General features: G+C 41.4%; 1 protein-coding gene across 4 annotated transcripts in view; it reads left to right on the forward strand.

Moving 5' to 3' along the window:
* dlgap3 (discs, large (Drosophila) homolog-associated protein 3) overlaps positions 1 to 25,368 on the forward strand; it is a 118,878-nt gene that overhangs the window by 38,413 nt on the left and 55,097 nt on the right. The window contains exons 2-4 of one of the 4 annotated variants that reach the window (XM_069516967.1): positions 16,524 to 16,668; positions 16,838 to 16,912; positions 17,035 to 17,102. The gene's annotated coding sequence lies outside the window, so the exon portion shown is untranslated. The remainder of the gene's footprint in view (positions 1 to 16,523; positions 16,669 to 16,837; positions 16,913 to 17,034; positions 17,103 to 25,368) is intronic. The other 3 variants (XM_069516966.1, XM_069516965.1, XM_069516964.1) reach the window with 3 other exon arrangements.

Raw genomic sequence — 25,368 nt, forward strand, 5'->3', positions numbered from 1 at the left:
CATTTTAATGGAATCTGGGGACTATTCATCTTGCATATCAACTTTCCTGCTTCTTACTTTGTATTCAGGTGGCCATATTTTCAAACTCCCAAACTGGGACCATTATTTATACCAGGTATTCATGTATGCACTTATGCATGCACCACTGGCATCATGAGGATGGGGGGGCAATCATTTCTGTGCTGAGCTTACCTTTACCAGCACACATTTAACACCACGATGCCACAGCATTTTTGTTGCCAGGTACCCGATGTGAAGAGAAGAGTGCACCTCCTGGAGCTTTACAGAAAAGGTTCTCTTCAGCGTCACTTCAGCATCATCCTGACAGATTCTGTAAGAGCCATCAGCATCGCTTATATGATTGCAACAGCCATGACAATTTTGACTCAAGCACTGACTGTTTGCCAAGCTCTACCTCCCTCGTATAACATTAACAGATTCAACTATCAGGAGACAACTAAAGGAGACAAACACAGGCAATGATTTTGTCTAACATTGTTTGCTGTGTGCAGACTTTATTAGCTGTGGCTGTTGCTATTGCGTCAAAGTTAAAGTCACATCAAGTAGTTATGATTAACCTTGTGAGAACTCAACACTCGAAAAGAAACAAATCAGCAACAGCAGAATAGAAGACGCTGCTGATTTGATGCACCAACCAGCAACTAAGTGTCTCAGCTCAAACACACTTGGCGTTTTGTTTAACCAACAGGTGCATGCTACATCTGGCCAAATGCTCAATGCTAAAATACACAGACAGAGGATCCAATTCTGCTGTGGCCTGTGTGCTCCACCTTTCTGCTGTGTTTGATGATCCCTGTTAAAAACTCACAGTGTGACTGGTAATATTTGAGTGGAAGAAGCAGCAGGGATTTTGGATGTAGAGCAGATTCTGGAGAACTGGCACATGACTCATAGAGGCACATTCAAGATCAAGATTGTCTTTATTGAGGGAGTATTTCCATACAGATACAAAAACAAAATGTTTGTTTTTTCTCGAGCGTGACATCAGAAATAGAAAAAGACAGCAATGAATAACAGTATATTTACATTCATATTCCCATTCACCTGTTTTGTTGCTGACAGGTGTGTGAAGCAAACGTCTCATTGTTGTGCGTCACTGTGCAGAGGAGAGCAACTCAGTAAACAACTACAGTGTTAACGTCGTGTTTTGTTTTTGTCGCTGCCGCTGCTGTGAGGTTTATTCATCTTTATCTATTTTTTTTTTTCATTCTGCTATTTCATTTATGTAGCTCATATTGGCTTCATTAAGTCTATGGAAACATGCAGTGGTGTTCAAAGACTTCCATGCATTAAGAAAACATCCCACACTGGAAGTGCTGTCAGGAATGCCCCCTCTTTTAAAACATAATCTGTAATCAAGCAAACCCACGTAGTTGATGATGGTGCTCATTAGCCCTGTTGGAAGTAAAAGGCCTTCACAGTTGCTATTGTAGATACTTATCCAGGCATGTTAACACTGGAGCTTAAATTAGAGGATAAACACAGTGTTTAATTCATTCTTCACACTTTAATTTTTTTTTTTAGGTTTGTAAATGCCGAAAAAGAGACCACTCATCATACACGTCACCAGTTACTTATCCTAATGTGTGATTGGACCATAGCTGATCTGAATGATTACTTCATTATCTCTTTCATTCAGTGGATTGTCATCAGCATGCATATCCCTTGTTTCTGTGTTTTGGCCTGTTGTTTACCTACTGGGCAATGTGTTCATCCATTTTACGTGTAGGAGCCTAAAAAAGAAAAATCGAAACCAGTATTTGTACATCTGTGCAGGTGAAGAGCCTCTGATTTACATATTCATCGCTCAAAATCCATACTGCACATTAGGATGACACAGTGAAGCCATTACCATGCTTAATTCAAGAGATGTAAGATGAAAGCAGGGATGCACAGCACTTTAAAAGCAAAAAGTACACACCTGCAAAACATACATAACGTATTCCAAGTGTTGTAATTTACTTTTTTGCGCACCCAGTTTCCCTTAAGACGCCTTGTCTGTTTCAATTCCACCTTTATAGAATGATGTGAGAGCTTATACAGCATCTCGAGATTGAAAACACTGGCTCTCCTGTGGCCACAACATTGTGTACTGTTATTTGGATCAAGCAGAATCTTTGGTCTTTTGACAGAGGAGCTATAAACTCAGGAAACTACTTAAGAGAGTGAAGAGAGGCTAATACATTACCACAGATGCTGCAGTGAAAGAGACATTAATTCCTGAGGTGAACTCTCCAGGAGAGATTGTGACCAGGCTTGTACAGAAATACCTTCGAGTGGCAGATAAGATGAGATGTGGCTCATTGGATTACACAGTAGTCCATAGTGTTTGAAAGCATCCAGTTGGATGACATTTTAGGATTTCCTCTCCCTTTTGACTCTCTCCCAATGTCTCATACTTTTCCAGGTGAACAGACTGGAACTGCAGAGCGCGCTAACCAAATGTGAGACGGATTCTCGTTTCATCAAGCTCCTGCTCTTTGAGAGAGACCGTTGTGAAATTTCCTATGAACTCACCTCATCAGGAGCAGCCCTGTCTCAGCTTGAAACTTGTGCTGGTGAAATAAAGGAAATCGCTGATGCTAGAATAATAATAAAAGAAGAGCCAGATAAAAAGGCATCAGGCATGAGCAGAGGAGGAGCGTCTTTTAAAAACTTCTGACACAGGCATCAGCTTTCGAGATTGTAGATTTAAGAGAGGGCATCCATTGGAGGAATGCTGCATACATTTTTCTACACTAAATCTTCTCAATGCATGTGAATGAGAGTAGGAATGGTGCAAGGTGTATGAAGAAACCATACAGCTGCCCTGGCTTCATTATGCATATGTGATGGTCTGGATGTCTCTAGGGTGGGTTAGAGGTCGAGTTTACACACTTTCTACCGGGACTCTCTCTGCTGGCATTCACAGCCCACAACCTCAGGGCAGGAGAGGCAGCAGAAATAAGCAGAGAGAGAAAGTGAATCATCCACAGAGTGGAAGGCAGAGAAGTGGATAAGTTTTATATGTACTCTGAGAAACTTTGTGTAATATGCTTCATGCACTTAACCTCCATGTTTCTGGCTGGCTGATGAAGATCAGAAACGTGCAGAGTTTAGGCAATTTCTCTCCCTGACTCTCGTCTGTGTGTGGCGCTCCTCTCTTGTGCTGTTGCTCTTTGGACCAAAGACAAGTGAGCTGCTGGCTTTGTTGTTATGTAAAGGACGGTGGGGGAGATGTAACTATAACCTATTTGAGAAACACTCCAGCTGTTAGCATGGCACATAGTGAATTATGGTTTGTGGAGCTTGCGGTGCATGTCTTTCACTTGATGAATTAATAAAACTACAAGAAGAAGAAGAAGGGGTGCCATCTTGGCTGCGAGCTCCAAGACGTGAACCTGTGAACTCATACCTTATAATGAGTGTTGCCGTGTGCACATGAATTCTGCATATGCGCTAGATGCCTGTGTGTTGCAGAATACGTGATTTTGTGCGAAACTGTATGCATGCTCGTCTGCATGTTTGTGTGACTAGTTCCCAGCAATACTCTCATGCAATATGGATGTGACTGAGTGCTGTGAGTGGACGAGAAGTGAGTGTGTGGGGATGGGCAGCAAAGCAAAACCAAAGTAATGTTATGCACGGCTGCATCTCGTGTGAAATGCCTCTTAAGTATATGGTTTAAAGAATACACTGTCATTTTTGTCCTGGAGTGTTCCGAAGACGTTTCGCCAGCGAATAAGAAATGTATGAATTTGAAATAAGCAGCATCATGCACAGATGCACACAGCAGGCATGCAAAAAGATCAGCTCTGACAGATTTCTGTGGCCAAACATACATGTTGTATTTATTTGTGTTTTTGGGGAGAGATCAAACCCTCACAAAAACCCTCGTGAATGTGGAGTGGACACACTTTCAGCTACACACACACGCAAGCACACACAGTGGCTTGACAGGCCAACATGAATAGCTGTATAAAAAAATTCTTGGCCTTCAGCTTATTCATAGGCTGCCAAGTATGAAAAATTGATTAGTGATATGCCACATGTCATCATATTGGAAATCTATGGCTTTTCAGTGGGTAATGGACGAAGAAACGGCTCCATGATGTGTGTGTATGTGTGTCTCCGTGCATGAATACTTGTTTCTCTTGCTCGCAAGGAGCTGCTGACAGTGTGTGGATGTTCTTGCTCAGTATAATGAGCTGATCTCAAGATTAACACCGGCAAATAATGAGAAACAGCATCACAGGAAGAGACTGTGAGTGCCAAAACAGTCGTTCAAGTTTTCAGCACCCTGCTAGTTCTGGTGCGCGTCACACCGACTCGCGTTTCCATAACCTGCTCGTGGTCCGAGAGGCAAGCTGAGCAGTTAGCGGCTGGCTTCAAATGCTCGTTGTTACATTTCAGTTGCTTAGAAATAGATTGATTTAACCACTGAAAGCATCATAGTGTTTTCCTACCTGCAGATAAAGTCTTCATATGAATATGGTCGACATGACAGCTCCCCAAAAGTGAAGCCAAATCATTTAGATTGTTCTTTGGTGGCTGGCTGCAGTACAGGTCATAAACGCTGTCTCATGAACCAAACTAAAAAGTCGAAATACACATGAAATAGTATTTTCTCAAAAACAGTTTAAGTTATCTAAGGTAGGTCGGATCGCACTTTGAAGTCAGTTTGGTTGCAATGTCTTATTTGATGCTTTAACTTTAGCCAGGCTGTTGTTTCGTGTCTCTAGCCGCAAAGCTCAGCGTTGGGGTGGAGCTTGTCAAAAAGCGGCCTTGTCCAGGTCATGAATCTCATATGATTTGCATAAAAGCAAATAACACAAAAGAATTTGAAACACAAACTAAATTTGACACTACCATTCCTTTTGCTTATCAGGTAGCCACAGTGAGGACCACAGCTTTTGACAGTGTTTTTTTCATCTTTATTCCGCTCATGTTTTATTGGCTAAAATGTTTCATTCTTGTACAACAATGCAATCAATGTCATACTGTATAAAAGTAGAAGAGCAATAAACACAGGTAATGTGAAATGAAATTATAAACACATTCAGAAGAAGCAACAGCAAAACGTCTGTTACTAAGTAACAAGGTAGGAGCCGGTTCTTACATCCATCAGCGTCAGAACAGAAAAAATGCAAACTGTAAACAGTCCGCCTCAGTGTTTTAATGGTTACATAGCAAATTCATCTACGTAAAACTTCCTCCCTCAAACATGACGTAATGGACTTAAGAGTCGTGTTGCTTTTCCGAGTTGTTGCCAGGTAACATGTGAGTAACAATCACCTTTTGTTTGACTAGTGAGATCTTTATTATTGAATAGGCTTGTATCCTGTAGGAGATGCTTTACCCGCACCTTCCTCTCTTTGTTGTGCCACATCTCTCTCAACAGAGCTTTTCCATCAAGTGTTAATGCACTGATTCCTTTAGATCACAACCACAGAGAGGCAAAGATCTTCACAGAACAAATTCTAAGCTAATCCCTGTCTCGCTCAAGGGCTGCAAACCAAGCCGAAAAGACGACATAGCGCAATTCCACGACCCGTAGATGAGTCTCGGCAGGAGAGAAAATTAGTTATCCCTCTTTTCACTCTGCTTTTGTGATTATTGTTCCGTTCTCTGTGACGCTGTGTGACGCCTTTTTCACTTTCTCTCTTTTTTGCTCTCTTTTTGTGTCCTCTAATCGTACACACGCTGCACATTATCACCTAGGAGGCATTTTCCACATTCTTCCGCCTATTGCCGTGTTGTGGGTTTGATATGAGGGACGCAAAAGTTAGAAATTCAGGTGGGAGACAGAAAGTCTGAAAACAGACAGAATAATGGACCCAGATGTAAAGACAGTCATTATGCAAGAGAGTGTGTTTTGGTCACGGATGTAGTACTCGTCACACGGAATAAGATAATCACCTCACCTCCCTCTAATGATGTGGTCGCTCATCGCCGGGGGCAACCACAGCCCACAGCAGCCAGTCTGATGTTGACAATCACTGCACACACACACACACACACCGTGACAGCCAAATAATGAGAGGGATGGGATGGAAGAGGAGAGAGAGAGAGGAAGATTCAGAATTATGACATTACTTTTTGTCAAAACTCTTAGTACCGCTTTGCTGGCATCCACTAATTAGTGTCTAGTTGTACCTCACACTGTCTGTCTTTCTTTCGCCCTCTGCTGAGTGTGTGTGTCTTTGTGACATTTACAGTGCGATTCTGGTCCTTGCTGATTTTTTTTCCTGCTAATTAAGGTGAAAATACATGGTGTCAGAAAAGTGATGTTTAAATTCAGCTGCTGCTTCAGGTGACTTTTGTCGCAGTAGTGTTTTACATCAGAGAACATGTAGAAGTAGCAACAGTAGCATCTGTTCTGCATTTACCTTTCACACATGCATCAACAAACATATTGATTATCAGAGGATATTGAGAGGTTTCTCCATCTGATGAATGAGGCAGTGCGTCTGCCTCATTCTGGATGTTTCTTGTTTCCATGCCGTCATGGTTACTTGAATGAGCATCCATACAGGTTAAGTGGGTGTGTATGTATGCACAGCAGTTACCTAGAGACTCGCAGAGCCACTGCGACAGTGCTGGCCTTTAGCAAAGCTCCATGAGATGGAGTGTTTTACATGCTCACGATAAGATGAAGCTGCAAAAGCAATACATTAACCCAAAATGGCACCTGTGTGTATGTGTGTGCCTGCGTGAGAGAGAGAGAAAGAGAGGGAGAGAGCACTTTCTCCTCGCACCCTAACTGAAAGTTCACCGGATCACTTGTTTTTGCAAAACAGGCAAATACACACACACACACACACACACACACATGTGCACACTCACACTGCTCAGATCGAGTCCCATTTCCCAACCAGAAAATATACACAAACAATCAATTTTGATGATTGTTAAACTCTAATTAGAACTACAAGCCTGTGTGCATTATGCAAGAATATGCAAATCGCAGCGGAGGCAGCCAGTCCGTGACCAATGTTACGCCCATTGGTTCCGCTGCTGCGCGTGGGCTGATGACGATTTCAAGATAAATAAACTCCTCTCCTGTTTGTTTATCATCATTTCTCTCTCTGCCCTTCTATCTCTCGCTCAAATGAAGAAGATTTATCAAATGTAAACATAACGAGGACAGCTCAGCAGGTAGAGGAAGAAAAGATATATCTCCTTCTTTTGTTTTGAGGCTCTCCTCCCTCCCTCCCCCTCTTGGCCGCCTCCCTTTTACTCATAATTGTAATGGGGCTGTTTGATGTTGCACTTTTTGATGATGCGTCCTCTTCCAGGAACAGCGTCTGACCACAAATGCTGTGTGTTTCTCTGAGCGGCTGAATTTTAAACCCAATTAGCTCCTCCTGCACACAAGTGCACAAACTCACGTGCACGCAGAAAACGCCATCTCATACGCACTCATGGCACAAATCAGACTGAAACGCACATTCACGCGCACGCACCTGAATGGTGAAACTAATTTGCTAGAACGGACCTGAGTGAAAGGAATAATGAGGCTTTGATGACTTCACTTGAAGAGACTTGCTTTATCATGACATCATCCGTGACCTCGACAGGACTGCGACATGTTGCTCTGATACATCCTTTTCCCCTCCTCCTGTGGAAATCAGCTCTTCTGATTGGCTGAAGTCCACATGGACTAAAAGATGGGAAACTGATGATGCCATTTGTCAGTAAGGATTTGGTAGAGAGACGTAAGCTAAATCATGATATATGATATATTGAGAGCTGTAAACGTATGAAAGTAATAGAATAGTATTACAATATGCTACTGTAGTTCTGTCCTCATGAGGATGTGGTACAAACTGAACCAACATGGAGGTTCCAGACAAATGAGCCAAAAAGATTCATCCTAAAATGTTTGTATCTGAGGTGTTTAATGGGAGTTCTAATTTGAGCTGTGACACTTTTAGCATTTCAGGTGTTGTGTGAAGTGTAAGAGCCAAAAGCAGTTGAAATCAGTTCAAGTGCAATAGCTGAAAGCATTTGAAAATTTAATTTCAAGTTTGAATGGAATGGAATGTCCAGTGTGTACAGGGAGGAAGTGTGAAAGATGAAAGCAGTTCAAAAAGAATGTCAGTGAATGAAATTGAAGAGATAAATGAACTGTAAGCAGCTGAAGTTTTAGTCCCCAGTTGAAATGTTAGTTTGAGTATTTGTTTGACAGTCAGTGGAAAGGTGAAAATGACAATGTTGATGAGTAAATGCTGAACGCTGAAATTTCTCTTTAAGTGTCAGAGATAGAGGTGCACACACCATAAGAAGTTCAAGGTTCAAAATAATAATAATAATAATAATAATAATAATGTAATACAAGTTTAAAAAAATACAAATGAGTCTGCATTAATTCAAATTCTCATATTTTGCTCATTTTATTTTCTTTCCATCTGTATGATTGGAACTCTCAGAAGAGCTCAGACCTGCACCAAGGAAAAACAATCCTTCTTGACATTCTAATAATAGAAATACAAAAGAAAAAAAAGTATTTGTTTGTCGTAAAAGATACTTAAAGCAATTGAAGAAACTGGGCTTCGTAGTTTTGTAGTATTTTGTACTCCTGCTAATGCATAAACCAACCAACAAACAGACACAACCTCCTGAAAACATAACCTCCTTGGGCAGCGGTAAATAGAATGGCACTCAGCAGAGCACATACCTCGGCCAAGGCCAAACAATCCTACGCCGTCTGTCTGGCTCCGATAATAGAAAAAGGATGTGGTCTGATAATCTGCACCAAATTGCACACTCATACCTCAATGCCATGAATGTATGTGATTTTTTTTCTATCAGCATCTCTGCGATTCTTCCTAAGAAATTGTCGCAAGTGTTGGAAGATACCCCATCTTGATATGTTAAAGAAAGTGGCGAAAGAAAAAAATAAATGTTATAGACCCTTTAACTGCATCTGGACCAAAATCCTTTCCTGGACCATGTCCCATCAAATTTTATTTTTTGTGATGACAAATAAAAAGGAAAAAAAAAGCTTGGGTGAGGTAATTTATTCATTGGTGCTATATCTGAGACGCAGTCAATGCTACCCTGCAGTGACCTTGAGTGGCAGCTGATGACGTGGTTTAGGATGACGCCTCGAACTATAGCTGTAACCCTTGTGTCGTATTACCAATAGTCTGCCACTAATGGACATCCAATTCATTGCCTTGAGATTGTCTCTCTCCCAAAATGACCTCACTGTTGGGCATCCAAACACACACATAATTGCATGCACACACACACACACAGTGCAAAACAGCATGCATCATTCATTTCTGTAATCAGTGCACCGTCAGTATATTTGTCTAATGATCCATACTGCATTAACAAGCTTGGCATCAGGTTTCGGGTGAAGGAACATCTACCAATGATCACAATTGCAGAATTGCACATGTGCATACATTTAGAATATGTTCCAACATCCACGCATACCCAAAATATTTTCGCGGGTCTGACTGAGAATAATGAGAGAGATCCTGATTGTTTGGATGCTGCGGGGCATCATTTCTGCTGCTATGTTCACCAGCAGCAGCAGTGGAATGAATTAATCATAACTTTAGTCATTCTCCAAATTGCCCGCTTGTGACGAGTAACGGGAGGCAATGTGGGGCCACGTTGAACTCAGCGAATTTGTTTTCAGGTCATTGTTTTTCGAAATGGTCCTGCCTTGTTTTGCTCTGCGGCTCCTCATCATCCTCGTTCTCTCGTCCTAGGAGAGCAGAGCAATTTAGAGAAAATGGGGAAAGGGTAGAGGACAAGAAGTAAATGAAAAGCAGGAGGAGGAGAGAGAGAAAGCAATGGAAAGAAAAATGGTGAGCTCTGGTGAGGGAGCTGGACTCTTAAGTGTTTTGCCCTGACCACAGAGAATATCTGCATGTGAGAGTGCCCATAAAGATAGATGTCCAGGAAGCAGCTGCTTCTGTGCACCCACACATACAAATTCATTCTTACGAGCACATGCGTACACTCCAGCAGTACATGCAAGCCTGCACACACATGCACAGATGTTACAATAACACATGGTTCACTTGTATGAAAGCCAGTGAAGCAGAGCAAGGACTTTTGTCCCGTTTTTTTCCCGCTTAAGCTTTTCATTTCCTTCACCCATCTCAACCTTTCCCCTTCTGTTCATCTCACATTATTTTACCTTCCTTTCAAGCATCCCTGTGCCCTATTCTCCCTTCACCTCCTTTTTTCAGCTCAGCTTCGCTCCTCTGCTCTATGCATGCACTTCTGTGCCAGCTTAAGATCACCATATCACAAGCACCTGACTCTAATGTGCAGTGTGTCCGCGGGCGAGCCTGGAGCAGGTACATTCATTTGATGTGTGTGCAGTCAGAGAGGAATTTAAAAACCTTAAAGGAGAGAGAGAGATGAGGTTGTGTGTGTTTTGCATCCAGACCCTTGTCTGAGTGTCTCACAGAACAAGGTCTGCATCTGGCAAGGTGAGGTGCTCATGCTGAGACAGGCCATGCAGAGATGAAGGTGCTTTGGCTTCACTTTTGGGGAGCTGTCATCTCAATCATCTTTAAATACAGTATATGAGCCAAACCATAGGCTACATCTTGTAAATGTGTACTTCCTCACTAATGTGTGTACATGTTGGGGTAGAGACTAGTATATAGATACATGCAAAGACCATAAGGACTGTAAATGGTCAGCATGAGCTGCTTGTGTCTGCTACTTTCTGATGCTGCTGGTTATTGTTGATAGAGAGGAAAACATTAAGGACCCTCAGTTATCTTCTCTTTTCCAGAAGACTCACTGTACAGCTTCAAAATAGCAGAAGAGAATGATAATTAAAGTTCATCACTAGTTCACTGTCACATTGTTTTGACATTGTCATTTCATCCATTGTTTTTGTAAAACATTGGTCTGTCTCAGCCATGTCATTCAACGTCTTTTCCGTGGAGCAATTTATAAAAAAGAAAAAATGCATGGTGAAACACATCTCCAGTTCTCTGAAAGGTCAGTTGTGCCAAACGTGTCTAATGCTATAAAACAAATGCTATAAAATGTTGTAATCACTGCATTTCTATTGAACCGTTTCAATTTTGGTGTCTTTAGCATCATACACCACTATCTTGTCATGTTACCGACCCCTTATAGTATTTACTGTTCTTGCTTTACTCTTATAACATTTCCTCCAAGGCATCATGTGCATCTGCTTAATAGAACACCAGGGAAAAGCCAGCATTCCTTCTCTCCTATCCTTGCTCTCTGCTCTCCTCATCTCTTTTTATCTTCTCTCAGAGAAAAACCTGACCCACACAGTCTCTAAAGCGCTGTCATCTTACTCGCAGCTTAATCGAGCTCTGTTCAGCAGGCAGGCTGCAACGGGCCTTTACAGTGCTCACGATCTCCTAGAGACGTTATTAGCATGCGCCTTGCAGTTATGTATAGTATGTGTGATAGGCATGATACTCTGGATAGTTTTAATCAAATATACGCGTTGGTGGTATTCAGAGGTTATCACACAAGTTCATGGTACGCTGGAATAACGAGTATCAGAACATAGCAGCCATATGGGGCAGTAGGGATACTTGCAACCGTTATTTCCTCTCTGTTAAGCGGATGGAAATCCCCTATAGGGTGTTTGCAGAGATGAAGTCAGTGTTCTGTTAATAGGATCTAATTGGAAATGGTCGGTTTTGGGGAAGTTGCTTGGTTTGTCTGAACCTAATCCTGCGGAATCCCTAAGAAATTATTGAGAATATATGTGCTGGGGGCTAAATGTAGGACAGCGGTTTGCAAACGGAACTAAGCCTTTACACTCCCTGGGTTTAGCAGTTGCACCAAAGTTGAGAATAAAGTATGCACTTTACAAATAACTTGAGTAATGAATACATAAACTTTGTATTTTGTCCAGTTTTTATCACATTTCTCAAATACAGCTTAGACTACAGGTGCTGCCTTTGTGCACTTATACTCACTCATTGCTTCGCTATGTCCACAGGAGGAATAATTTGATACATTAAAATTACTATATGTTGTCTCAGCTTCTGAAAGCTATGATGAATCTTCCTAATTCTTCCTATTTAAGAGTATGATGAATTGAAAGACCTTAGAATACTATAGAGAAACCCAACTTGATGACTATGGAGAGACAGAAAACCCCTCCCTTTTAACAAGAAGAAACCTCGAGCAGAACCAGACTTGATGTGGACGGCCATCTGCCTTGACTGGTTAGAGTGAGCGGAGAAAAATTGGGGAGATAGTTGAGGGAGAGGGGGAATGGGAAGAGAGAGGAGAGCCAACTCCTGTTTGAAATGTTTATTGCAGCAGCTGAGGATACTTAGTTTGTCATCAAGGCTTTGACTTCATCACTTTACCTGATTTGATTACATTGATATAAAGGGGAGTGATGAACAAATATCTTTAACCCTGTGGTGGGTGGTGGAGGGGCTAAAATTGAGAGGAAGCGATACTAATACTCGGCAGCAGAAGCATTGACAAGCAGAGGGAGAGATGGGAGGACTGTGGAGAGTGTGGCACATCACATGATTTGACTGCCTGAACAAGCTTGCAAGCATTGCTCTATTTGTGATATTTCCTTGGGCGCTAAAATGCATAGAAACAAAAATGAAAGAGAAATGACATTTGGATATAAATACAGGGATAAATACAAGTTAGACAATGGTTCTTACTTGCCAATATGTTGATTATCAGATTATCTTGGCATACCTGATATTTTGTTGGCGATCTGGGATGTGGGGTGTTATCAAAGACTGCCCAGTGATATGACTGATGCAGCTACACCATCCATACTCCAGGCATGTACAAGAGATTGGCCACTAAAGTGACCGGTATTCATGTAAGGGCATGGTTTCTGTAGATTGCTATGTGGCAACTGCCGTCTCTGTGGTCTCTCGTTGTTTCCTGAGGTGCAGTGGCCGAGTCAAACCTGTTCCTCTCCAGGCCTGGTCTGAACTGGCCTTGCTGCTCAGCCCTGTGGGGAATCCTTGCGCATGTCTGGCCCTAATTAATGCCCCTACTGCAGTCTCTTGTTAGAGAGGTAGATGGAGAGAGGAAGTAAGAGAAAGCGAGTCAGTAGAGAAGGGTACTATCAAATATTGATTATATTTGCATAAATAGCCGCAGTTGTTTAAAGCCCTGCATGACCTCACTTGCTAGCTTTGCAAACTCCGGGCAGGCGTCGAGAGGAAAAACTAAAGAGAGGCTGAATGAAGGAGCGAAGAGGTGATTAGAGTCAAGAGAATGCATATATCTCCCGCAATGCGACATGCAGCAGGCCGCTCAATCAAGCCATCCCAAAGGCGACGCCACTTTCTGCTCACTTCTTAATTTGCACCAATTATTGCCCCATTAAGTGAAGACACTGTGGTACGGCAGACCAAACATAATGACACTGTTCTGTTGAGTTGGTCATTAATACAATTGTTGGATTGAAATAGCCGAGGAGGTGAGGCAGTCACGTCAGTTGTTGTATTTCTATCGGTGGTACCACTTGATAAATGAGACCTTTTAAATAGGAGGAGCAACCGAGCCAAGTGCACAGAGAAAAGCAGAAAAAAAATGGTTGCTTTTCTCTGCTCCTGCCCAGTTCCTCTTTATCCCAGCAGCTCAGAAGTTTGCATCCTATCAGGTGTTGGCCCTTGGATCCTGAGTGAGGTGACCCTCAGGACCTGTGAGCAAGTGCGTAAAAGTTGCTTCGGAGAATGAGTGTGCATTAAAGGGAGAATTTTTAGGATTTAGGGTTCATTAAGCAGTAACCCTTTGGGTAGTTTAAAGGTTGAGTACTTTGACACTACGGTTATTGTGGAAGAACAGAGTGTTCAAATAAATTTGCTATAGTGAAAGAAGATGAAATGCACAACTCTGAAAAACTAAACAAAAGAACAAGTTTTCTAGGCACCAGTCTAAAAATCTTGCCTCAGTCTCTCGTGTTTTCAGGGATTTTAGATGAAATAGCCATTTACTAACTGCATAACTGCAAGTCTTATAGAAAATAATACGTAACATGATACTGTATCATCTACAAAATATTTGTTGAAATATACTTAGATCCTTACAGTTTGGAATTGACATTGTTTGAGGTGCCTCGATTTATGAACACTTAATTCAAATCATTATCACATGATATTAGTGCTTTATAATTTAAAATAGCAATTCATATAGTAGACAGCAGAATTCTTTGGACAGAATTCGACCAATTATTGCCCCATTAGTTCAATAAAGACCATGTGAAAAGTTGCAAAAAACACAATTTAGTGTTACTTGCATCATTTACATCCTGGTACCGCAAATGACTGAAAACTCATGCAAGCTGTACAGCAATCAGTATTAGATACACATACTTACGGAACTAAAAACTGAACAATTTCCATTCTAGCATTGATTTTGGAGCAGAGTGAATGAATTTGCATCGACCCTGTCAGGGAAAAATCTTCTTTCTGTGACTCTTAGTTGCTCATGTGCACTTCCCAGTGTATTTGGGGATTGGCTTGTGTGAGTTCATTGGCAGTAGCTGGAAACTGGTAGACAGATGAAGCCGCTGTGACTGCAATCATTAATATGGGGTATGTATTTACCTGCATAAGTCTCTGCATGCAGCATACATGTTAGAGGGCACGCCTCGCCCTGTGTGTGAGTGTATGACTGCATATTCTGTGTATGAGCGAGCTAGCAGGGCTGATCAGTGTCCATGCTGAGGGCTTTGTCACAGCTGACCTATATTAGATGAAAGCAGCTGGATCAGTGGCCTGCAGGGACAGCAAAAGAGTTGTGTTCTAATTATCTCTGCAGCTAGCTAGCAACACATCACACCAGCACATACACACAGATGCACAAAAACACACACTTGCAAACACACTTTCCGGCGAATCAATGAGAGCCTCTGAGAGCATCTGCCGCGCTCTGCTTGACGAACGACAGCGACAGATCCTCTGTGTAGGATCGGCAAGGATGCGGCACCTCATGATATAAAATGCGTATTAAAAAACCCTTTGTGATCATCATGGACCATGTCCCCCCTGTCTCCGCCACACATGGCATGACTATTCAACTTGAGAGATAATTACCAGGGGCCTCATTTATAAAACAGTGCTTTGGATTCATGATAAAAGTATACGTGCACACAAAGGCAATTGGTGTACGGAGTGCTAACGTGTTGCTGCTGCTGTTAATGCAGTGAGTGAGAGTGAAAAAGACAGAGAGGACAGTGCCTGAAATAAAAAAAATTGTCAGATTTAAAGGTGAGGGCAAAAAAGAATGTGAGGGGATTTAATCATCCAAAATGGCAGGATTTTTTAATTCAATATCCCTAATCTATAAAATAAAACTGAATTATATTATTCACAAAATGAGCTTTAAGAAGAACAGTGAAAAGTATACAGTGTTAATCATATCACACATAGACCTGTCGGCTAATGAACCCAGAGAGGTGCATACTTGTGTTTGTACTGGGATGGTTCACTATAGAAGATATTATTAAAAACTATTAATCAGTTATTGCTGTTATTTTATGCTATGTTGCCATAATTTGCTTTAGGTCGTTTTATTTGTATTTCAATTGAAGGTTCTTATGGAACAAGAATGTTGTGCACACAAATAACACTGTTGGTTGTAATGATAATGATGAAGTGGATACACCTCCTTACATCTGCCTCGCCACTATCCTGTCTCCAAAATGTTAGTACGCATGGGTTAAAGTTCACGTACAAGTGAATTTTGATTTTATAGATTTCAATGTCTGCGCGAGAAGTCTCTGGTCTGAAACTCTGGTCTGAAAGATGCTTACGCAATCGTTAGAAATGAGGCCCCAGGTGATTTGCCGCTGAAATGAAATAAGGCTCTCGTCGTGGCATTTGGGAATCAAATGCAAACAGTTGTCTCGTCAATGATTCCTCACATGGGTTCAGACAGTAAATGCATTCGCTGTGCATGAGCAGGAGCTGCCATGAAGACTGGAACACACGCCGAGGGGTTGCGTTAGCGATAATGAGGCATAGAGCGACGGCGAGAAGAAAGCCCAGGGAGCTAATGCTAACAGCTAATAGCAATCACTGGACTAGTGCTAATGCTAATGAAAGAGTAATAAAGTGCGTGGAACCCCGTGGCATCCTCCAATGTGGTGTAGCTAATTAGCACTTAGCATTCAGCTCATTTTAGCAAGGGTAAAAGCACAATGCCCTCACTTTTTTCCCCCTTTTCTTCTCCTTTTCGGAGAGCACGTGCACAAGTCAGGTGACGCACTCAGGGTTTTCTCTCTGTGAACCTCATTGTATTTTTTTCAAGTCTCTGTGGTTTCACACATTCTGAAACCTTTAGGAGGTAATTGGACGCAGCACACACTCAATTAAGCCGTTAGCCTCTTACTCATCCCCCACCTCTTTCTCTCCATTTTTACTCTCCCTTCATTTCTGTCCATCCCTCACTCTTAACCTTTTTCTTTTTTTTTATTTCCATTTGCTAATTTGGTTCTCTCCACTGTTCCCTCACTCCCCTCCCATCATATGCTCGCATGGTCCCTCCATTTGTGCCTTCAGGGCCTGGAGGCTATAGTGCTGCAAGCGGGGGAGCTGTGGCATGAGCCAGCCAGTCGGGAAAGCGTCTTGTTTCGGGACCAACGGGCACAGTTGCACATGTTCCGCCACACTGCATCTTCGGGCACCGCCAGGGACCCATTTACAGGTCCGAGCTTATGAGGAGGGGTGCTTTTCCCATGACAGAGGGATGCATGCACTGTAGGGATGTGAAAGAGAAGCAGAACTGAATGCATCTCGGGAAGTATGATAGCTCATCAGTGTTTTTTGCAGTTTGAATAATCCTGATGTTTTTCTTTCTCTCTTCCTTTTTGCAGAGGGACTGAAAGTGAGTTATTTAGCCGACCGTTTCTACCTGAAGTGATGGAGCACCATTTCCTGATGCGACTGTGGTAAGTAGAGAGCATGCATGTGCACACACACGTGCATGTGTAATTCCTGCAGCTGCTCGTCACCTGTACCTTCAAGTATAAATCCCACTTCTGTCTTGCCCGTCCTTGAAATCCATCCCCAGGAGTGCGTGAGAATTCCCAGTGGAGCCTCTCAAGGATTAACCCACGTCAGTGAAATAGCTTTAAGAAGGTGGGGATCAGACACACGCCACTCAATCATGTTCTCTCGACACGGACTATAGTGTCTTCTGTTTGATCTCAAGTGTTAACCGGTATTGATTGAGTTACTCCCTTTGTTCGAAGCTGCCGTCAACATTTACGACTGAACACTGCACACGACAGTTTGAGTTGTACCTGCTATGCGTGGGTTGGGAAACGCAGCTTTTTCCAAAGGTCGCTGAGTGCAGTGGTTTGTTTCGCTTGAGAATCAACATGGATGTGACAAAGTCGGCCTTAAAATCTGTACAACTGACTGGAGATAATGATGGAGAAGGACAGGAAAGAGAAATGTCAGACGAGTGCCGGCTGGCACAGTAGTAAAGTAAAAAATAGCAGGCAGGGCCGACCGATTGTGCTGGCCTGAGGTTGTACGGCTATTCTTAGCCTCAGTCTCCACCTCTTCCTCACTCTCTCCTCCTCTTTTTGTCTTTTGTTACCACAGTGACGTCAGCTCTCTTCAGTCCATCTGGTGTCTTGTAGCATCCTGGATCTGTCCGCTCTCCCTCTCTAATTGGCTAAAACCACTAAACTGTCTCCCATCCATCCACTCCTCATTTTTATTTATTTATTTTCCCTGTTCACATCTTTATCCATCACCACCTCAGTGAATGTCAGTCATGCATCCCTCTCTTTTTTATACACTGGGGTTGGACAGACAGTATAGAGCACTGAAGCTTCCACTTAATTATAGCTAGAGAGAGACGTCCACTAGACTGAATGCCTAGTGTGCCTTCTTTAATGAGATATTGGGGCCGAATTGGTTGTGATGGTGCATAAAGGCGAAACCCCAGATGCAAACACAGCTTTCCTCCGTTGCCACACTCATGCCTGTCGCTGCTCAGCTAAAAAGGCCAGTCCACTGTAATTCACCACTGACAAGTGTGTGTTCTGTAGGCAATAGCCCATGACAAGTTGTCCAGATATAAGAAAAATAATGGACTGGGTGGAAGTGACAAATTAAAAAATTTCCTCCCCACTGTTCATCAGTGTCTATACAGAGACGATTCAGTGTCAATCATCAGCACTTATATCAAAGCCATTATTCAAAGATTGGGCCTCACTGATATGAACTGAAGACAACTACAGTATTATCGCTATACTTGCAATTTAACTGCACATATCTTTTAAGCAACACAGATGGTGTAGATGTCACGGTAAAATTGTGAATGCAGCTGCAATTATTACCAGGGTGAGAATTCGCTCAGATACGCATTGTTTACAGGTTTCAAATATCAGGTAATGTTCAAGTTGCAGCACCTCCTAAAGTTTATCCAGTCTAAACTTTTAACTTGAGCTGGTTAAATCGGCTGCAAGTGAAAACATGTTATGTGCTGTGGCGAAACACATAAAATAAAGTGCAAACAGGGACAAATGAACAGAGAGTTACGAAAAGGACCATGGTTTTTGCTTTTTACAGCTCCCCTGCCTGACCCATGTAAACCATTTTCAAATATAAAATGCTATTGTTGTTATTAACTGTGAGAATTAGCAACTAATCTACTATATATATATATAATCAATAGTCAATTAAAATACACATCGATTTATAGACTAGATCAATTGAGAAAGTTTTCTCTGGGTTCTTGGGCTTCCTCCCACAGTCATGTAGATTAGATCAATTGGAGATTCTAAATAACCTGTTGGTGCATGTGTGAGTGTGATTAGTTGTTTGTGTCTGCATGTCGGCCCTTTGATACCCTGTCGGCCTGTCCAGGTTGTACCTCCCTCTCACCCACTGTCAGCGGGGGGACTGGCTGCCGCTCCCTTGCGACTCTGGAAGGATAAGCGGTATAGATAAGGGATGGATGGAAAGACACAGACAAAGTGATTTGTTCTGTCCTGGACAGTTAGCATTTAGAGATTCACTGCAAGCAGCACTTGAGCATAAAATTCAATCCACATAAATATATGTGGTGACTGCAAAGGTCATAGCATATGATCAGTGACCTGATCAAGACAGATGCTACGAAGCACTGATGCTTCCACTTACATATGTTGTTTATTGCTCCTGAGAAGCATCAATCCCATCATGCATTTCTATTTTGCCATTTGTACAGCGTTAAACTCCACATCATTTAACATCACCGTGAACTCTATAAAAATGCTTCAAACTGATCATGTCATGGTCATGTGAGGTGCATTTTGCAGAGATGAGTCATTTCCCTCCTTTTTCACACCCTCTCCCTCAAGTTCCACTTCTGAGTGTGTGTCTGTCCACGAGTATGCATAAATTATTGCATGCATGCGCGTGTGTGTATCTGTACTTACATGTTTGTGTGCATATGGCTTTGTGGCTCTGCGCCTGCAGTCTCCCTGCTGTCAGCATATGGTTTCTGGGAGAGTAAAACTTCAAACAGCAGCTTTTTGTAGCACTGAAGGACGGCATCTCATTAGGGAGCACATTAGGATGTGTGTAGTGGAGGTTGTGTTCCTGTGAAGTAGCGCACAGCACTGAGTGTGCAGGAGAACAGGTTATCAGTTGTGTTTCTTGATTATCTGCAGTGCAGCTTATCAGCGGCAGATAAGAGAATTAGGCTCAGAATCGTTTTCTCTGTAGCTGCCCTGAGTTCCGACATCTCCTCTCGACAACTTATTGCAGGAATAATATCGTTTGACTTACTTTTTATACGGTACAAAACAAACTTTATTTTTTGTTAATAGGATTTCGTATTTGCTCAGATTAAAAAAAAAGGTTGTTTACTCTCCTGGTTCATCTTGGAGCTGCACAGAAAAGAGGGCCATCTGTCACTGTCAGAAGCTGCAGCTACTCTTGTGTAATATTGACAGCAAAATGGACACAATGTACAAGAGATAACAAAAACACATGTAATAAATGTGTCCTCTCTTTTGTGCCACAGGGGTACTATAGCTGTGTTACTGTGTAGTTCAAAGAAAAGCAACAGCTTAAGCTCAACCAACAGCCAAACGAATAGTCTGGAAGCCTCATAGATTTTTTTCTTATGAAAGTCCCCCGAAAAAAGGGTGGAAATGATAAATAGGACGGACCCCAGACAATCCCACTTATCTGATTTTTCCTAAGAAGATGTGATCAGTTATTCTGTGTGAAATTAACATTAAGAAGCAAGTATTATTGGTTTGTGATCTTCCATTCCCTGTGATTATCAGCATCTCTCTTGACCATCTTTCCTTTTGTGTCCAATTCATTTGGCGTCACTCACACACACTTCCCCCCCCCCCTCTCTCTCTCCAGATGATTTATAGACATCTTTTATCAAAGTTGAAAGCAGGGCTCATCTGTTCTGAACGACTCATATCATACAACGAAAGCAGGAGACATTGAAGTAAAGGGATTTTAACCTGTGTGCGTGTGTGAGAGGGAAGAACGAGATAGAAAGAAGGGGAAAATACAGAGGATGGAGGCAGCGACTGTCTCTTCGTTCGTATAATTTAATCAAAGCCATCCATCACATCTGGGTAATTAGACAGCAGCATGGATAGCATGGCCAGAGTCCATCGTTTAGAACATACCACACACACACACAAACACACACACATTCACACAGTTCTCCCTTTTTTACAGCAGAACTAGCCGGTATATGCAGGTTTTTTAAATGACTCTAGTGGAGGAGTTTGTCATGTTCGACATTACGAACGCGAAAACCAACATCAACTCCAACCGTCACAGTGCCAGAAACCTGCCTTATTTCTTCTTCACTTTGAATCAGAAGACTCCCTTACCTTGCTGTCTTGCAAGGTTTACATCTTGCACGATACACAGAAAGAAAAAGCCATACCATTCCAAGATGTAAAAAACCATATGTAGACAAACGCTCATGGCTATTTATGCATTAATGCCTGGAAGTTCCAAAAACACCTTTGTCAATTGCAGAGTTAAATGCTGATTGTTTCTATTCACTTGGCAAACAAAGGCCAGATGTTGACTTTATTGGTCATAGATATATTGCAGAATAAAATAGTAACAGCTTCCCAGCAAGGTCTGACATTCATCACTGTCCCTGGATCTGTAAACACTCAGGACTATTGCAGCAAAAAAACTAAACTGGCACAAAACTACCGTGCTCGGAGTTTGCAGAGGCAGTTAGCCTGAGTTGGACTCTCTCCGTGTGGAGTTTAGTACTTGATGGCCAATTAGGTGTGTAGAATTAGTGCTGGCATTCACAGAGCTCTGCCCACAGCCGGCTAATCACCAGTCCACAGGGCCACGCTGCAGAAAAGTCAAGAAAAGTCATTCGGTATCAAGTTAAGTGTTAAAACTAGGTGAAAAGAATAAGTAGAAAAATATATAAGAAATTATGTTATGTATATTATATATATATATATATATATATATATATATATATATATATATATATATATATATATATATTACAACTTTACTTATTTCTATCACACAATATTTCAGTGTTTTCATTTTCTATGACAAATTATTTGAACACAAGCAAGATATTTCCTGTTTTAGTGTCTTATCAGCTCAGTGTTTTGGTCTAAACAGACTGTTCTTTGTTCAGTTTTATCTCTCTGTTTTATTTATAGTTAACTAGTTGTATTAGTTCTCAGAAGTTAATGAAGACCAAACCATATGTAAAAGAAAAACTGATGTATGAGTAAAATCAAACCAGCATAACTCAAAATAAATGCTAGTGTACATGTGAATATGCAAATGAACACATTAGCTGAATAAACCTTCTGTAACCTAATGGATAACATTTCCATGCTTAGGCCATGTCTGCTTAACAACCAAACATTACATGTTATCATGTTACCATGCTTTAAACAATGATATTATTACACACACACTTATACAAATACAACTTCATAAGTGGAGGTAATAAAGGCAGGTTTAAAGAATACATTATATAATGATGCCATCCATGGTCATTCCCTGAAGTGTCATTGTTTTATTCTCACTAAATTATCTCTTGATTTGTAGTAAGGATCAATTTTTACTTGCTACAAATAACACTGTTTGACTAATATGTGTTATATTCGAATGAGATAAATGTCTATCAGGCAAACTGAGAAGAGATGACTGCAGTTATTTTATATCACGCCAAAATATTGGAATAATTACCTGACTCATTCCCAAATGTTCTTTAGTGCCTTTAATCAAATTGTTAAATGATGCTGAAACAAATACAGTTGTGTCTCCGCAAACTGCTCTAAAATGTGGAAATGACACCTACGTGTCTCGTAAAATTGTCTGATTTAGATGAAATAGAAAAAGAAAATTACTGTGTTCCTCCTGTATGAATGCCTCATATATAAAAGAGAGTCAATAAAGATTACGCCAATTACATGCACATCACAGGATGATATGCATTGCAAACACAGATTAGCAGTAATCCTGCCAAGATGTATTTTCTTATTGTGTTGGCTCATAATCAAGCAACAATGCTGCTCTTACGCTTGGAGTGATCCTGTTTTAATGCTGACTGTGTGTTTACATTGATTTAATGAGGGGGAGTTCAGGGGATCTATGGGCTCTCACAGGATTTAAAACAATATAGACCAATAAATGAGTGCATGTGCTAATACACTGAGGGTCAATCTTGGATAATGAAAAGCAGTGACTCACTCCCGTGTTCATTTCATCAGCTATTTTTAGATTAAGGCTGATTTGAACAATTAGATCTTGTAAGATGCAATAACATTAGTGAATCCAGTGCAATCTAATTCTTACAATGAGTCAGAAAGTAAACAGTTCTCAGTGTCACCAACTTTATCTGTCATGTTGGCATTTTCCTTTTCAAGGGTTGGCACATGTTTTGTCAGGTTGTCAATGTTATCCTCATTAGAGCTCACACTGCGTTCAAGCTCCGAAACTTGCAGCGAGGATAAAGAGCGTTGGTGAACCAGTTTCAATGGCTTCACTTTGTGCCATCATTTTAACGTTGACTCAATCGATGGCGTTGCAATTTCTTTCAGAGAAAAACCTCGATTTGATCCATTGCAGAGAAGAAACTGATTTCGGAGCGAGATAAATGCTTCACCCAATCAGTAACACAATATGCAAAGCATCCTTATGTAATGTTTTCCTGTAGAGGCCTCCAGACCTCTCAACTTTGGTCAGGCATCTTATACATTGGACACAATATTGAAAAGGTATTGAGAGATGTAATAATCACACATTCCCTGAGAATAGGATGTGCAGTACAGTTTAAATTCATTTTAAAAATACATCTTCACAAATGAACTCCCTCAAAATGAATTTTGAATCAAGCAAGCTACAGCAATTACTGTCCAGCAGGCTCAAAACCATCCAATACTTTATATATTTTGTATTTTAATGATCTTTAGATGTGACGAATACACACACCTACCCATTCAGAATCAACAACACCCTAAATCTTTATTATAATAAATGATGTGCGCTTCAGTAGAAACATGAGCTAGCGCAGCTTCACAGAAACTGAATCTCTATGCAGTCTATGTTGCAGTGTCCCATTTTATGAGTTGCTTATCAATTATTTGACACCACTGTCTTTAGTAGTTGGCCTAATGGTGTTTTTCATTATCTCATACCTTTATGTTACATTATCTCCATCTCAGGTTTTGTCGCTTTCTTCAGAGGGCTTTTGTCATCACAGACCTTTTCTCCTGACAGTACTACACACATTTAATCTCTCGGCGACATTTTATATGACGATGGTCCAAATGTCAACCTGTTGTGTCGTCATCATGTTCTTTTCCTTCCACTGTATGTTATCTGATCTCCAGCAGCCATAATGTTTAAGTGCAGAGCTGGGTCCATTGAGTGCTGTTGGCTGTGTGTTCAGGGTAACTCTGCTGTTGTGCCGAATCTCCAGGAAGATGATTTGAGCTGAAGAGGAAATGTGTAGCATGACCGTTTTAAGGTCTAACAATGATCATGTCACACACTGTTCGTCTCTTTTTACGTCAATGAAAATATTGAGATTTGAAATATGTTTTGTATTTTAAACTCGAGCATTTGACTATTTTTAACTCCTCTTTGTGCGTCAATGATATTGCATGTAAAAATAGCCAGTTATTGTTTAAGGATGTCAGTGTGATCTCGCCATCATCTCGTTTTAGTCACAGTTCATCATCTTGCGTCCGCCGCTGACTGAGAGCATTTAGATATCTTGTCCTTTTTCCCCTCTCTTTAATTCCTCACACATTCTCTCACTGAACATGCGAATGAGTGACAAGAATGCAGCGCTGAGATTTTCCAAGGGAGAGAAAACTTCCTGGGCTTTTATTCCTCGCAAGCACGGCTTGCTCTCCTTTCCTCGTTCCTTTGCCACCCTACTCTCCATCTCGCACGCTTGAATAAAGTCTGCAAAAAGAAAATCACATCCTCATTTGTCATTATCACATCATCTGTTCTTCAGCTGCAAGCTTTCTCGCTGCATTTCATTTTCAGTTGTGACAGAGTTGTCGGTGCAGGTAATAAGTGGGTTTGATCCTAAAACAGATCAGATTTGTCACAGAAAGCAGCTGGTAAAGAAGGTGAGGTGCAGTTCTCAAACTGTCATGTTCAACAGATTCAGGCCTTTCACACCATGTGTGTGTGTGTGTGTGTGTGTGTATTTAATCATCTGCACGTGTGTTCATGTGCTCTTCACACTAGTGACTGTGTGTGTGTTTTGTGTCTCGGGGGAAATGAATGCACTTGCAAATTCCGGTCACTCGCAGCATTTATGCTCCCACAGTGACCTGCGCTGCCAGTCACAGCTGAAACATGTGCTCGCATCGGCACGAAACACAAACACACGGGCAAAACAAGACACGTGCAGAGTGTGCCCACTGACTAATGTGAGCAGTAAGTGACTCCAGCGGGCATTTTTATTCGTGGTCTAAAAAGAATTGGATTATACCCTTGAATTTTGCATTTAAATATGAGCTGGCACCACAGCTCACTTCAGTCTGCTGTGAAGTCCTGGGATGATCTTTTAAAGCTGCAGTGCGCGAATGACTTCTTGAGTCACTATGAATGTGATGATGATCAGATGTAGATGCAACACCGGAGTGCGACTGATCAGCTGACATGAGCCTTTCTCAGACATATCAATGTCCGTGTTTAATTTGCAGATATGAGGACTAAAAATGTCAAGCCACAATTACATTTCCTTGTCTGTCCAATATTGATAGTTGTTGTTGAGTAATGTCAGTTATGGATCCTGCAGCTCTGGATTAAGAGTTGAATTAGTCCATATCGATTCTAAACATCACACACTTGCAGCATGGCAGAGAATTTTTTAACATTCAGCACCAAACACAGGGGAGTGATTCCA

This window comes from Paralichthys olivaceus, chromosome 20, assembly GCF_024713975.1.
Source record: "Paralichthys olivaceus isolate ysfri-2021 chromosome 20, ASM2471397v2, whole genome shotgun sequence".
NCBI lineage: Eukaryota > Metazoa > Chordata > Actinopteri > Pleuronectiformes > Paralichthyidae > Paralichthys > Paralichthys olivaceus.